Genomic DNA, 12,604 nt, shown 5'->3' on the forward strand with positions numbered 1-12,604 from the left:
AACGTCTCGCGATACCAATCATCACCAGGGGCCAAGGCAGGGCGACAGTCAGGGCAGCAGTCGTCCGCAGCCGTCGGAAAGGAGTAGCCGCACTGAAAAAGACCTTCGATCCCCTTTCGACATGCAGGGGTCGCTTGACGTGGTTCGCGAATCCTCCAGAACTTTCTTGCGAGGCTCCTCACGATCTTCGGGCTAAACAGCTACCACTGAAGTCGCTCCACGTTGGGACGCCAATTGGAGAACTGGGCCTTATGGGCCTAGCGGCGCAGGGCACGCCTGATATCTCCGGGCTCACCTGCCTTATCAGACAGAGACACGAGACACTCTGTTAGGCGTAGAAAATCAGGTTCATTAGCTGCAGCTAAGCACTGTGGTCCTAGAAGTACACCAATGGTAAATTCTCAGGAGACTGCCACTTCATTCCGTGGCGAACAGTCTTTTATACCATACATATTTACAATACCCACTCCCAAAACATACAGAACTGACAAATGAGAAAAGTTTGAAAAAATCTATCGGGTATCTTGTATACGCCCTTCTTTCAAACCCCGTGTTCTCCCCTCCCCTCAAGTTAATCAAGCTAGTGCATGTAATTCAATTTGCAGGTGGCAGGACGTATTTGCGAGCCTCAAAGGACAGTTGTGTAACAAGAGAACACACGGAGAGAATAGTGAAGGCCAGTTAAACAAGATAAGATAAAGGAAGAATGGTGAGACCCACATAGTCAACTAAGACAACGATCAATCAGTCTAGACATGGATTAACTAACTCGGCCAGTTCCTGACATCGGTTTCTTAAACAAGGACAAAGGGTTACTCTTTAACAGGAGAGGCGAGCAGCTGAAAAGGCAAAAACATCATGTTCGCCGTGTCGCCTGAGTGAGGGCAACACAAAATGGCGGCTGTCACAAAATGGCGGCTGACTACGAAGCGAAGTCGAAAATCACGGAACCTCAATGCGGCAATGTAAGCAATGCGCTGGGTGGCTTTACACCTTATCTACAAGGCTACGAAAAGCCATTTAGGGTGACTTTACATGGCTTTGTAGATATGGACCTTCACTGTGCCCCACTGCAGTGTCTAAAAAAATTTACTCTCCGATGGCGCAAGGAACTTGTAAATGTACCCCTTGGTTTCAGTAGAAAAAATCTTGCAGGAACAGTGTGAAGCTGGATGTGGACACATGAGTTGCACTAAAAACATTAATTGGCTGACTATCTGGATTTAGAAAACTGGATGGAAATCCTTGACATTTTATATATTCTTGCATGCATATGTTTAGTGATGTAGATTCAGCATGCACGTTCTTACCTATCGCAGTGGTGAGCATGAGTCTACTGAACATACTGAGCAACTTTCTCTTCCTGTCCCTCCAATTGTTCCTGGTTTCTTTGTTAATATCATGGTCATTTTGGATTTGGACACAGGAGAGGAGACATCGCTCAAACTTCGTCTGCAAACTTTGAATCATTGCCTTCAACCTTTAGAAACAGTAGGTATAATCATTTCTTTCTAAGAGATTTCTGTCTGTTGGCCTGGTGGTTGAGGGAAAGAACCAACAATTATATTTTTTCATTTCGGGATGCATTTCCTTTGTTATTATTTGTTGCTTGCGGCCCTAGGAATTGGATAGGCCTGCAGTCCTGGGGCAGTCCTATGTGAAGAGCAAGGGACAAGAGTTCCTTTTCCACTGTAAAGGCAATGGGAATTTGGGGAGTTTGGAGGCCTGGAGACATCTATTTCATCAACTTCCTTTTTTACCTAGATTTACTGAGTGTCCTGTTGTGTTTCACTGCAAGGTTTGCTCCTCTAGTTTGCTGCAGTTTACAAATGTACTTATCAATGTTGATAGATTTTTCACATTCTTGATGCAGCATTGTTGTACTAAGGGAGGGTGGCTTCTGTGCATGAACCTATGTAACATGCCAAATTTGGTGTGTTTTTGTGCATGTGTTTATTGGTGGAGGGTTTTGAAGGCAAGCAGCTGTTCTCATTGCCTGTCTCTTCCATGCCAAGTAATGATTTTGTCACCCATTATTTCAAATTTCTTTTTATGTGTGTGAGTCTTTATGTGTGTGTGTGTATATTGTGCTGGGGGTTTTGGAGGTGTTAATAGGACCTTTTTGAAGTCCACAAATATTTTTGTTGATTTTACATATTTCTGTCTAGATTTTCTGCACATGTATTTTGGACCTGATGGTAGCATGCATGCCATCATTAGGTTGAGCATCATCCTGCATGCGCAGTCTGCAAGACCTGCTGTAATCACTCTATGGAGTGTAATTACACCTGCTGCTTGCAATTGGTTCTAAACTCCATCACCCTTATTTCCTGGCTCCTTATTGGCCGGTGCTCTTGATACATCAGTTCTGTTTTTAAGCCAGGAGCACCAGCCAGCTACAGTTTACTTACACTGTAAGTCTTTATCTTTATCTTTGGGGACTACTTTTTTTTACAAAGTTCCTTGTTCCGTGCTCTCACCTTAATGGTGGCTGTGCCACTTTCTTTAGATGCTGCTCGTCCAACGAAAGGGTTGTGGGCACTATTAAAGTGAGATCGCTGAATGGGGCACTTAAAAAAAAGCATTTGTTTCTAAAGTTGGGGAAAATATGCTTTTTTTATGTATACGCGCCCAGTGCAGAGCTTTCACTTTCGTGGTGTCCACGCCCCTTTCTTTGAAAAGCTGCGTCTAAAGAAAGGGCGCAGCCGCCATTAAAGTGAAAACGAGGCATGGGTTTTTTTACACAAAAAACTATTTGTTTGTCAACTTGATAAACAAATGCTTTTTTTGTAAAACACCCATGCCAAGCTCTCACATTAATGGCTGCAGCGCATCTTTCTTTAGACACGGCTGGTCTAAAGAAACGGGGTTGCGGGAAAACACTGGACCAGACAGCTGCTCTTTTTCACCTTTCACCTTTCAGATCCCAAGTGGAGAGCAAGCAAAAGCAGAGGCTCTTCCATTGAGTTACCGCCCAATAACAGCGATGTCAAAAAGGCCACATCAGTAGATTCACATTGGGTATGGATGGATTGGTCATGGGTACCCATGGTACTGAGCAATAAACATACCTAACCCAGAACCCAATTTCTTCATGGCAGCAGAAAAGTGGAAGCAACTTCAGAAGGTAAAAAGGCTGCAATGTGTCTCGTTTTGCTCTTGGAACATCCACGGTTTTCAAGAAATGGCCCAAGACCACGAAACGCTAGCTTTCTTTCAACAACAAGATGTAGTCCTGATCCAGGAGTCATGGAAACTAACGCCCACTTCAATTGCAGGGTTCAAAGAACATCACATATTTGCTGAAAGATTCTCAACTTTCGGGCATCCCCGTGGCGGATTATCAACATACGTAGCCTAAAAATACAACTGGGAAACAGAAAAACTGGACGTGGGGTTTAATTGGGCCCAAGTGATTAGAATCACTGATAGGCCACCATCTGGGACTCAAATGTGGCAACTTTTAGTAATCAATGTCTATATCAACCCCGATAGGAAGACCCAGAAAGAAAAACATGCAAACTTAATATCTCTGATAAAAGTGATGTAAAGATCTTACGCGCAATGCCCACTGTTTATCTCAAGGGACTTTAACTATGACCTCATAGGAAAAAACAAGTGAAAGAGAAGACGACAGCGACCTGCGGCGGACAAAAGTTAACAACTATCTTTGGAGACCTGGGTTAGTCAGTTTTGAATGGTAATACAAAGGGGGACAGGCCGGCAGGCGTCACTTAATTGACCAACGCATAGAAAGTGATCATTTCCCCCAAATAACGAGAATGAATATTGCGCTTACCTGGGCACAAAGATTGACCTCTCTTTTACAGCACGCCGTAAAGTTCAACCTAAAAAAATTTAAATGGAGCGGAGGGGGGTTGGAAAAGATTCAGGACACAGTAAAAGCTTATATGTCCAATTTAGGTCCCCAACCGGAGGAAGAATGCGTAAACAAATGGGAGCAGTTGATCCTTGACCTACGGCACAAGTTTCCAGCTATGCCAGGGAATCCAAGATGCATAAACATCAGGAAGGAGCCATGGTTTAACATGGACTTAAGAGCGAAAAAAAGAAAGGTTGCAAAAGACGTCCAGGCACTTGCACGAGCAAAAAGAATGGGGATCTCTCCAGACAAATGTAAACTGAAGGAAGCAAGGACAATTTATAGGAAGTCATTAAGGATTGCGAAGATCACACACAAGGAAACGATTTGGAATAAACTACTAAGTGCGGGAAAATTGCCAAACAGCAGGGACTTCTGGGGTATCATCAATGATCTAAAGAAAGGCGCAAGTCTCCAACAGGAAGCAGGGCTCGGAGAGGAAACTTGGGCCCTACACGTGCAATCTTTGTATTGTAATACAGACCCTGGCCCCACTACAGGGTCACGGGTGATGGAGCCTGAAGAGGGGATAAAACAAGAGCTTGGATCACAAAGAAAATGAGAATGGGGAAGGAGTCAATGGGCCCATCGAAATGGCCCATTTAACCACCAAAAAACAATTGAGAGGCATAATATCAAGATTAAAGACAGAAGGAGCAGCAGGCACGAATGGGCTGCCCAACGCGCTCTTCAAGCACGACCCAGACTTCTGGTCAGAGATCTTAACGCCCCTATTCAATCACATATATAAACAAGCAGACGTCCCCACCTCCTGGAAAGGAAACATTATTCACCCGAAATTTAAACACGGAGACCATAGCAACCCCGCAAATTACAGGTTGATATCCTTAATAGATGTGGAGGCCAAGCTCTATGCCTCTTGTATCCTATCACAGCTACAAGACTGGACAGGAGATGCAAACATGATTCCCAAGTTTCAAACAGGGTTCAGGCAAGAGATGGGAACCATAACAAACTTAGCCTGCCTGTCACTCCTAATGGAAAAAGCAGTAAGCAAGGGATCACGGTTGTATGCCTGTTTTATTGATATAAAGTCAGCGTTTGACCGGGTGAGCAGAGAGCGCCTGTGGGCAAAGTTAAACAGTTGGGGCCTGCCGAACAAACTTTTAACGGCCATAAAAGCCCTATACAACAACACTTGGGCAAGAGTGAAACTAGGTAATGGAGGCAGTACAACCTCGAGTATCACAACGCATCAAGGCCTCAAACAAGGCTGCGTGTTAGCTCCTAGCCTTTTTAACCTTTTCCTCTCAGATATCAGTAAAGTTTTGGAAACTGCTGAATGTCACCCACCGCTATTGGCCAATAATCCAATATATTTCTTACAATTGCAGGCCGACATAGTAGTGCTAAGCAAAACACCAATTGGACTACAAAGAGCAAGAAACAAACTAACATCCTACTTGAAACGGGAAACGTTGGAATTAAATAAAGCAAAAACAAAAGTTGTCTGTCTAGTAGAACCAAAAAAGATCAAGTACAAATGGACGGCGAACGGGGTAACGGTGGAAGAACAAGGATCATACAAATACCTTGGAATCATAATAGCACAAGGACTAAAACATAAGGAGCACAAAGCAGTAATAAAAGCTAAAGCCCAATTGTTATTTTTTGCTTATTAAAATCCAAACTGGACTGCCCTAATTACAAGCACCTTTTGAAAGTTATGGCTGCCCAAATCCTGCCCACCCTGTCTTTTGGCCTAGTTACTTGGTGTGGCAAGGAGGCTGATCTATTAAACGACCTACAGACAAAGATCTACAAGGCTGTCTTCAACCTGCCAAAAGCCGCCTCAGCTTCGCAAGTACGGCTTGAATTTGGACTGCAAAATCTGAAATTCCGGAGCATGAGCGTCTTCGTGAAGCTTTGACACAAATTCCGCTCCGCCGACCCAGAGACCATGGACTGGCTGTGCTCGGACGAAATTAAACAACAGGCGGACAGTGAAACTCCGAGTGCCTGGGGAAGGCACTTGAAAATCTGTCTGACAGAGCTTGACTTAGAATCAGCATGGAAAACCAGGTCAGACAAAGCAGGTTTAAGTAGATCAGCCAATGAGGCAGCAAAAAGGAAATCCTTCCTGGAGGACAAAAATACACTTGCAAAACGCTGGCATGGGTGGACCATCATCACCTCCTTTGCAGCACTTAAACCTCAAGCATATCTCTTATCTCACTTCAGCGGGTACTTAAAAAGATCATATATAGACTACTGGATGGGAATGCATGTCTCAAAAGACTTATTACCCTCCTGGAAACATACTCATCAAACAGAGCAATGTCGTCTTTGCGGATATAAAACCGAATCCTTATCCCATTTTCTTTGTGTATGTCCAGCAGTTATGTCCCAGAGGCGACGGTACTTGAAATCCATTTTCAACAAGCTGAAAATTTGAACTTGCACACACGCAGTAACAAGTTGGCTGGGAGGCTCTTCCATAATTCTGGCCTGCCGGGGAGTAAAATTCCTGGCAGAGGTAAGGAAATGCTTAGTGCAAGTTGAGCAGGTGGAACACTGAGGAGGAAGGCCACCAAGGCCACCCTAATTCTGGGACTCTCATGAAAATTATAATCTGAGCTCAAAAGTTGATTGAGACCACATAGAGATGGCAGGAGCCGGCCTTGACCCAAACTTTTAAAATGTTTATTTTATAATATTTTTTAAGCTGCGCTGTAAAATGATCTGGAAATTTTAATTGTTTCTATATTGTTATTTTATCGTGTGGAAATTGTAATAATTTTAATTAATTATGCGATAAACTTTTGACTTGACTTTATTCACATTTCACAATGGCTTGGTGCTCATAAATCACCTTTATCCATGGCCACAGTTGTAGGCCTGGGCGGTGAACTTCACTCCGTTTGCGAGGTTTGCAGAGTTTTCTGAATTCCAAGCTTCACTGAGTTTTTTCACCGCTCGCGATCGCGAACTGTAAGTTCGCGATCGCAAATGGTAAGTACACGAGCGCAAGCTGCTGCTCTGGTAGAATTTCTACCCAAGCGGCAGGAATACCAGCGCAAACTGCAGTTCGCACTGCACTCCGCTACTTGCGGAACTTCACATAGTTTTTTTGTAACTTTGCGGAGTTCCGAGTAGTAAAACTGTGTGAACTACACACAGGCGTGCACAGTTGCCGCAGCAAATGCCTTAAGTCTTCTCTCCTGTGACCAAACATTTCCGAGGAAATAACAAGCATTTGCAATGCAATAGGTCTCGCATTTGCAAGAGTTTGAGCTATTGGCATTGTAAATGACAGTGCCTTTTATTTTTGTGTTGTTTTTCAAAACGGATAAATAAAAGGCATTGCTATTTACAATGCCAATAGCTTAAACTCTCACAAATGCGAGACCTATTGCATTGTAAATGCTTGTTTTTACTTGTAATCAATGTGCACCAGTCTCCATTATACTTTCATGGGGGGGTCTAGGAGCTCCATGAGCCCTGGGTGGTTTCCTGATAGCATTGTTGAAATTACTGATCTGCGTCTAGGTATTCTACAATATATTGCATCAGGCTTTCTGAAATCCTCATAGGGCACAAGTGACACTTGGTGGTTTCTTTACAGTAATGCTGATTTACTGATTTTCTGTCTACACTTTCTACTATTATGCTTCGGGCTTGGTGGTAGCTTGTAAGCCTTCATTTTAAATTTGAGTAAACGTTTGCAATTCTTTCCTAGGGCCCCCGGGAGCCCGGGTTTGCCCCCAAATGTCACTGCTGATTTTTATGACTCCTTGTATTGATTTTAATCTATTGTGTTTGGTGTTCTGTGGTAGTCTATAGCCCACTTTTAATCAATTTATTTGAATCACTATTTTCTGCTGATTTTATTGATTTATTTGTATAAATGTTCAAAGATTCTCCTTATGACTCAGTGGCAGTCAGCAGAGCATGGAAGAAGAAGAAGAAACTTTATTGTATAGTTAATTAAAACCATTACAAAAATACAGATATGACATACTAAAAACACACTGATGTGAGAATAATAAGATTAAAATTGGTAGTAAAAACAAGTGTCTTTCTGGAGTAAAAAGTAACAATTTCCATGTTCAAGATTTTGCCTCTGATCTTTGTTTTTTCTCAAAATGTTCGACAAATTTGATTGATCTACAAATGAATTGGGGGTCTGTGGTGCATAATGTTTTTATAATCGCAGACCTACAGGTACGTGTTCCAAACTGCTTGAACTTGGCTTTCAACCACTTCCGACGTTCCTCTATGAGAGCCGGGCAGATGCAAATTAGGTGGATAAAGTCTTGCCTTGCTGCACCGCATAGCCCGCATCCTTCACTTTCTTGGGGCTTCCACTTAGGACGCTCGGCGTTGGTTGGCAAACTACCCAGCCTTATATTAAGATATTTATGTTTGATATAAGGCGAGAAGGTCAGGTCCAGGTAGTGCGCCGGCACTAGTTTTTTGTATGATTGGATAGTCATCCAGGCATGTGACCTGAGACTGAAAGCTATTTTGTCATCCAACAATGAGTGTTTGATAGCTGCCTTCCTCACCACCTGTTTGAATAAAGGTACTTAGAGCTTGGTTTCCCAGAGTTCAATCGGGTTTGTTTTTTCCAATGAAATTCTGAGGTACTTAGCGTAATTTGAGTTTGGACATTTGATGATGGTTTCCCACATAGCACGATAGATCACGATCTCTTGGTGCATCCAGACATTATACCACAATTTTATGGTCTCATACTTCCTCAGTAGCACTTGAGATTTCAGGCCCAGTTCCAGTCTTACCTGGGCCGGGGATGCTTCACTTGGTAGTGCAAAAATGCGCTTGTATATTCTCATTTGGACCTTATCCAAAAGTTGTGCACTCTTGCCGTGGTGCAATATGCTCCCGTAAGCTATCGTGGGAATAAGTTTGGCTTTCATTATTGTTAGCAGTGGTGAAACCAAAGGACCCTTGAGTTCAGTAGCTAAGCTCGCGAAAGCGTGCGTTAGGGCCATGCCCTTCTTTTCCATGCTGGTGAACTGTGCCTGGAAGTTAAGATGCCTATCCAGCAGTATCCCGAGATACTTGTAACTTCCCACCGCTTCAAGTTTGACATTGTCTATGGTAAATGTTTGTTGCGGTTTATGGCGTCAGGTTATGACCATGGTTTTTGTTTTCGCACAGTTTATTTCTATCATATTCTGTTTTGTGTAGCGGGTCAACTCCTGTAGCAGCCGATGCAGGCCTATTCGAGTCTGGCTTAATAGGACCACATCATCGGCGTAAGATAGGTGGGTTACACGAAGCGTGCCCAGCCGAGGCGGATGGGCATTGACCAAGTCGAGCCTTGATGTTAAATCGGCCATGAATAAATTGAAGAGGTGGGGAGCCAGGACACAACCTTGCTTCAACCCATCAAAGGTGTGTATCTTCCTGGTTAGCCTTTGCCCATTGTTGATTTTTACTTGCATCCAGGTGTTGCTATACAGGTCGATGATCGGCATTAGGATTGACTCCGGCAGGCCCTGCTTTTTCAGTTTGGCCCATAGCAAATTCCTATTGACACGGTCGAATGCCGCTTTAAAGTCGACAAAACAGGTATACAGTTCCCGATGGTTAAGTAGACTGCTTTCGCCAATCATGCACAGCGCCATTGCATTAGCCATTGTGCCAGTTCCGCGACGGAACCCGGTCTGATTTAACGGAACCTTGCTGTTCATATCAGACCACTGTACCAGATCGGCAAGCACCAGGCATGCATAGTATTTTGCCTCTGCATCAATCAGGGCAATTAAGCGGTAATTTGATGGGTTTTTCCGACCTCCGCCTTTGTAAATGGGGTTGATAATGGCACCCCTCCAACTTTCAGGCACCCGACCAGAGTTGCTAATGGACTGGAATAGATGATTAAATTTGCGCACCCAGAATTCAGGGTCCTCTTTGTATATCGCCTGCGGAATGCCATTTGGCCCCGGTGCGCTCTCTTGCTTGCCTTTCTTTATTATAGAACATATTTGTTGATCGTCAATTGATAAGATTGATTGGTCCAGGCCCTCCTTGCCATTAGATGTGGCTCTGAGACTGGAAAAGGATTTGCTTTCCTTTACCCTAGTTCTTGTAATTTCAGGTGTTGTTGTAGTCATAATGGCCTGGTGCTCCAATGGTTTTACCGCGAATGTATCTACTATGTGTTGGACCCAAAGGTTTTCCGGTACGCATGTCATGCTTGTGGGTTGTACTGCTCTGTTGATTGCATTGATTTGCATCCAGAACGCTCTGGAATCTGATTTTTTAATGTTATGCATCAATTTGGCCCAAAAGTCATTGTATTTGTTCTTTTTTTCACTCCATACTAACTTTTTGTATTCTTTCCTAATCAACCGAACTTCTTGCCAGGTGCTTTGCTTTGTCATTGAACCTTGTACCCGTCTTGTGAGCTTTTGAAGACGGGTCTTCATAACTAGGGTGGTTGTTGAAAATTTGGTTTTGGTCGTGGGACTACTATGCCTCCTGGGCTTGCTGCTTGATTTTGGCAATCTTTCTAGAAAGTTGGTCCAAGTTTCAGAACAAAGATCATTCTCTGCCATGACCATTTGTAATAGGTTCTTGGCATCCAGCGCTATTTGGGATAGTGTTTTGCTTGTCCACTTAAGCCGCTTCAGGTTGAAGGTTGATAATTGACCTGGTATTTTTGGAGCCATTGTATACCTGGGGGAGCTTAGTTTCATTTCAATGTGTTGCATGGAGTGATCACTGTCTAGAGTACCAATTATTTGAAATTTTTTGACCATGCTCATTAGGGGCAATGTTATTAATGTGTAGTCCAGAGTTGAGTTTGTATTATGACCTTTGTATGTAGCCGCTGGCGGTTTGTTGTGCTGCGATCTTCCATTTAATACCCGTATATCGAGTCGTTCCAGGTCCCAAACCAGTTGCTTACCCAGTTGGTCTGATCTCGCGGGCGATATAATCTCCTGAGCTTCGACATTCCAGATTTCGTTTGCCACTGAGATATTGTCCTCTTCCTCCGATTGATGCAAAAGATTGGAGTTAAAGTCGCCCGTAGCAATTATCTCCCAGCTTGGGTGATCTAAGCGGATGGAAGTTACAACATTAACTACACGTTGGAACAGATCTTTTTTTTGCTGTTTTTTCGGGTGGGCGTATATATTGATTAGGATAATTGTCCTTGGCACACATTTGATTGTACTCTCCAGCTTGATGATTTGCATATCCATTGCTGAAGCCGGCCTTTGCGAGACATTGATTTTTAGTGAGGTAGAAACGTAAATAGATAGACCTCCCCTTGCGCGGCCGTAGCGCTGACAGTGTGTCGCCTTTTCATGGAAACATAATCTTCCCGGTACATCAATCTGCTCAGTTGACCAAGTTTCCTGCAGCGCTATGATATCGTATTGATCCCAGGTAGCTGTTTTCCTGCTTTGATTTAGGATATTTTTTGCTCCTGCGATGTTCCATGAGAGCAGTTTTATAACATTTTCTTTAGTTTTACTGGCCACGTAATTAATTCAATTGCCGTTGATAGCTTGCATTTGTCTCTGGTAGCTATTAATTGATGTTTCTGCCCCCCTGGCACCGTGTAGAATTGAATGAGTGGTCGAGATTGTATAGTCTTCTCTTTTCCTAGATCTTTTTAGCAATGGTGACGGGTAGCCCTTTTTTGATTGTTCTTTCAGAGATATTCCCCACTCTTCAAATTTATTTACTTCTGCAAGAATGCTTTTTGTCACTTCTAGGCTCCTCCAGGTGGTAAGTGTGCCTTCCCTAGAGGCATTCTCTCCTAACGTGATGAATTCGATTGATGATAGGTCAGCCGATGTTAGGTGGGTTAGGCTGGGAATGGAGGATATGAGGTGGAGAATGTTCCCTCGGTTTAGGTAGTCTAGGGTTCCTTGGGGCTCGTAGCCGGGGATAAACAATATCTTCCCCGCTGTGTCTGGCTGCTTCTCAGAGGGTACTTTGCTGCTGATCTGAGCTGTTTCATTGGTGGCAGATTTCTGATCGTTGTAAGCCTCTGCATTAAGGTGAAGGTATTGCCCTATTTGGTTGTACGTCTCTTTCTGAGGTAGTGCTAGTGGCCTATTTGTCGTGATTTGTGCCTCGTGAGCTAATCTGTTGGGTCCCGCCTGTTCTCTGTGGTGCCCACTAGATGTGATCACTGGTCCAAGACGTTGACCTATTCTTTCCACATTTGCAGTCTCATGGTGTGCTTGGGTACCGTTAGTGCCAATGTGTATTGTAAGTTTTGGTTGGTCATCCTTATGACTATCAGCCTTTATTCTTATTTGCCTAAGACACTTTTGGTCACTTTTCCATGGAGTTTGGTGGTCAGGCGGAATGGTGATACTTTTCCCTGTGGTTGCGTTAGTGCTTGGAAATGTGACCCGAATGGGGGGGATATATTTTTGATTTTTATTCGTGTCTTTAAGTGCCGTCCAGTGAGGTTTCTTGTTACGTAGATCATATCTATTCGTTTGCTCCACCTTGTTTGAGGGATTCCTTTTGTCATCGGGAGTGGTGCACCATGTTTGTTTGAGAACGGACTCCGTTTTTCGGGATTCGTCCTGAAGATTATCTTGAGTTTTGTTTAGATGGGTAGCTACTCCTGACCCTCGATCCATGCTTTTGTCAGTGATATTTGCAGCGGTTGTTACACTCCAAGGTTCCGCATTGCTAGCATTCCCTGCTTCTAAGTTTTTAACCGGTCCCACTCCCTTGATTGGTGACGACTTTTTTTTT

The sequence above is a fragment of the Lissotriton helveticus genome, chromosome 2_1 (assembly GCF_964261635.1).
Source record: "Lissotriton helveticus chromosome 2_1, aLisHel1.1, whole genome shotgun sequence".
Taxonomy (NCBI): domain Eukaryota; kingdom Metazoa; phylum Chordata; class Amphibia; order Caudata; family Salamandridae; genus Lissotriton; species Lissotriton helveticus.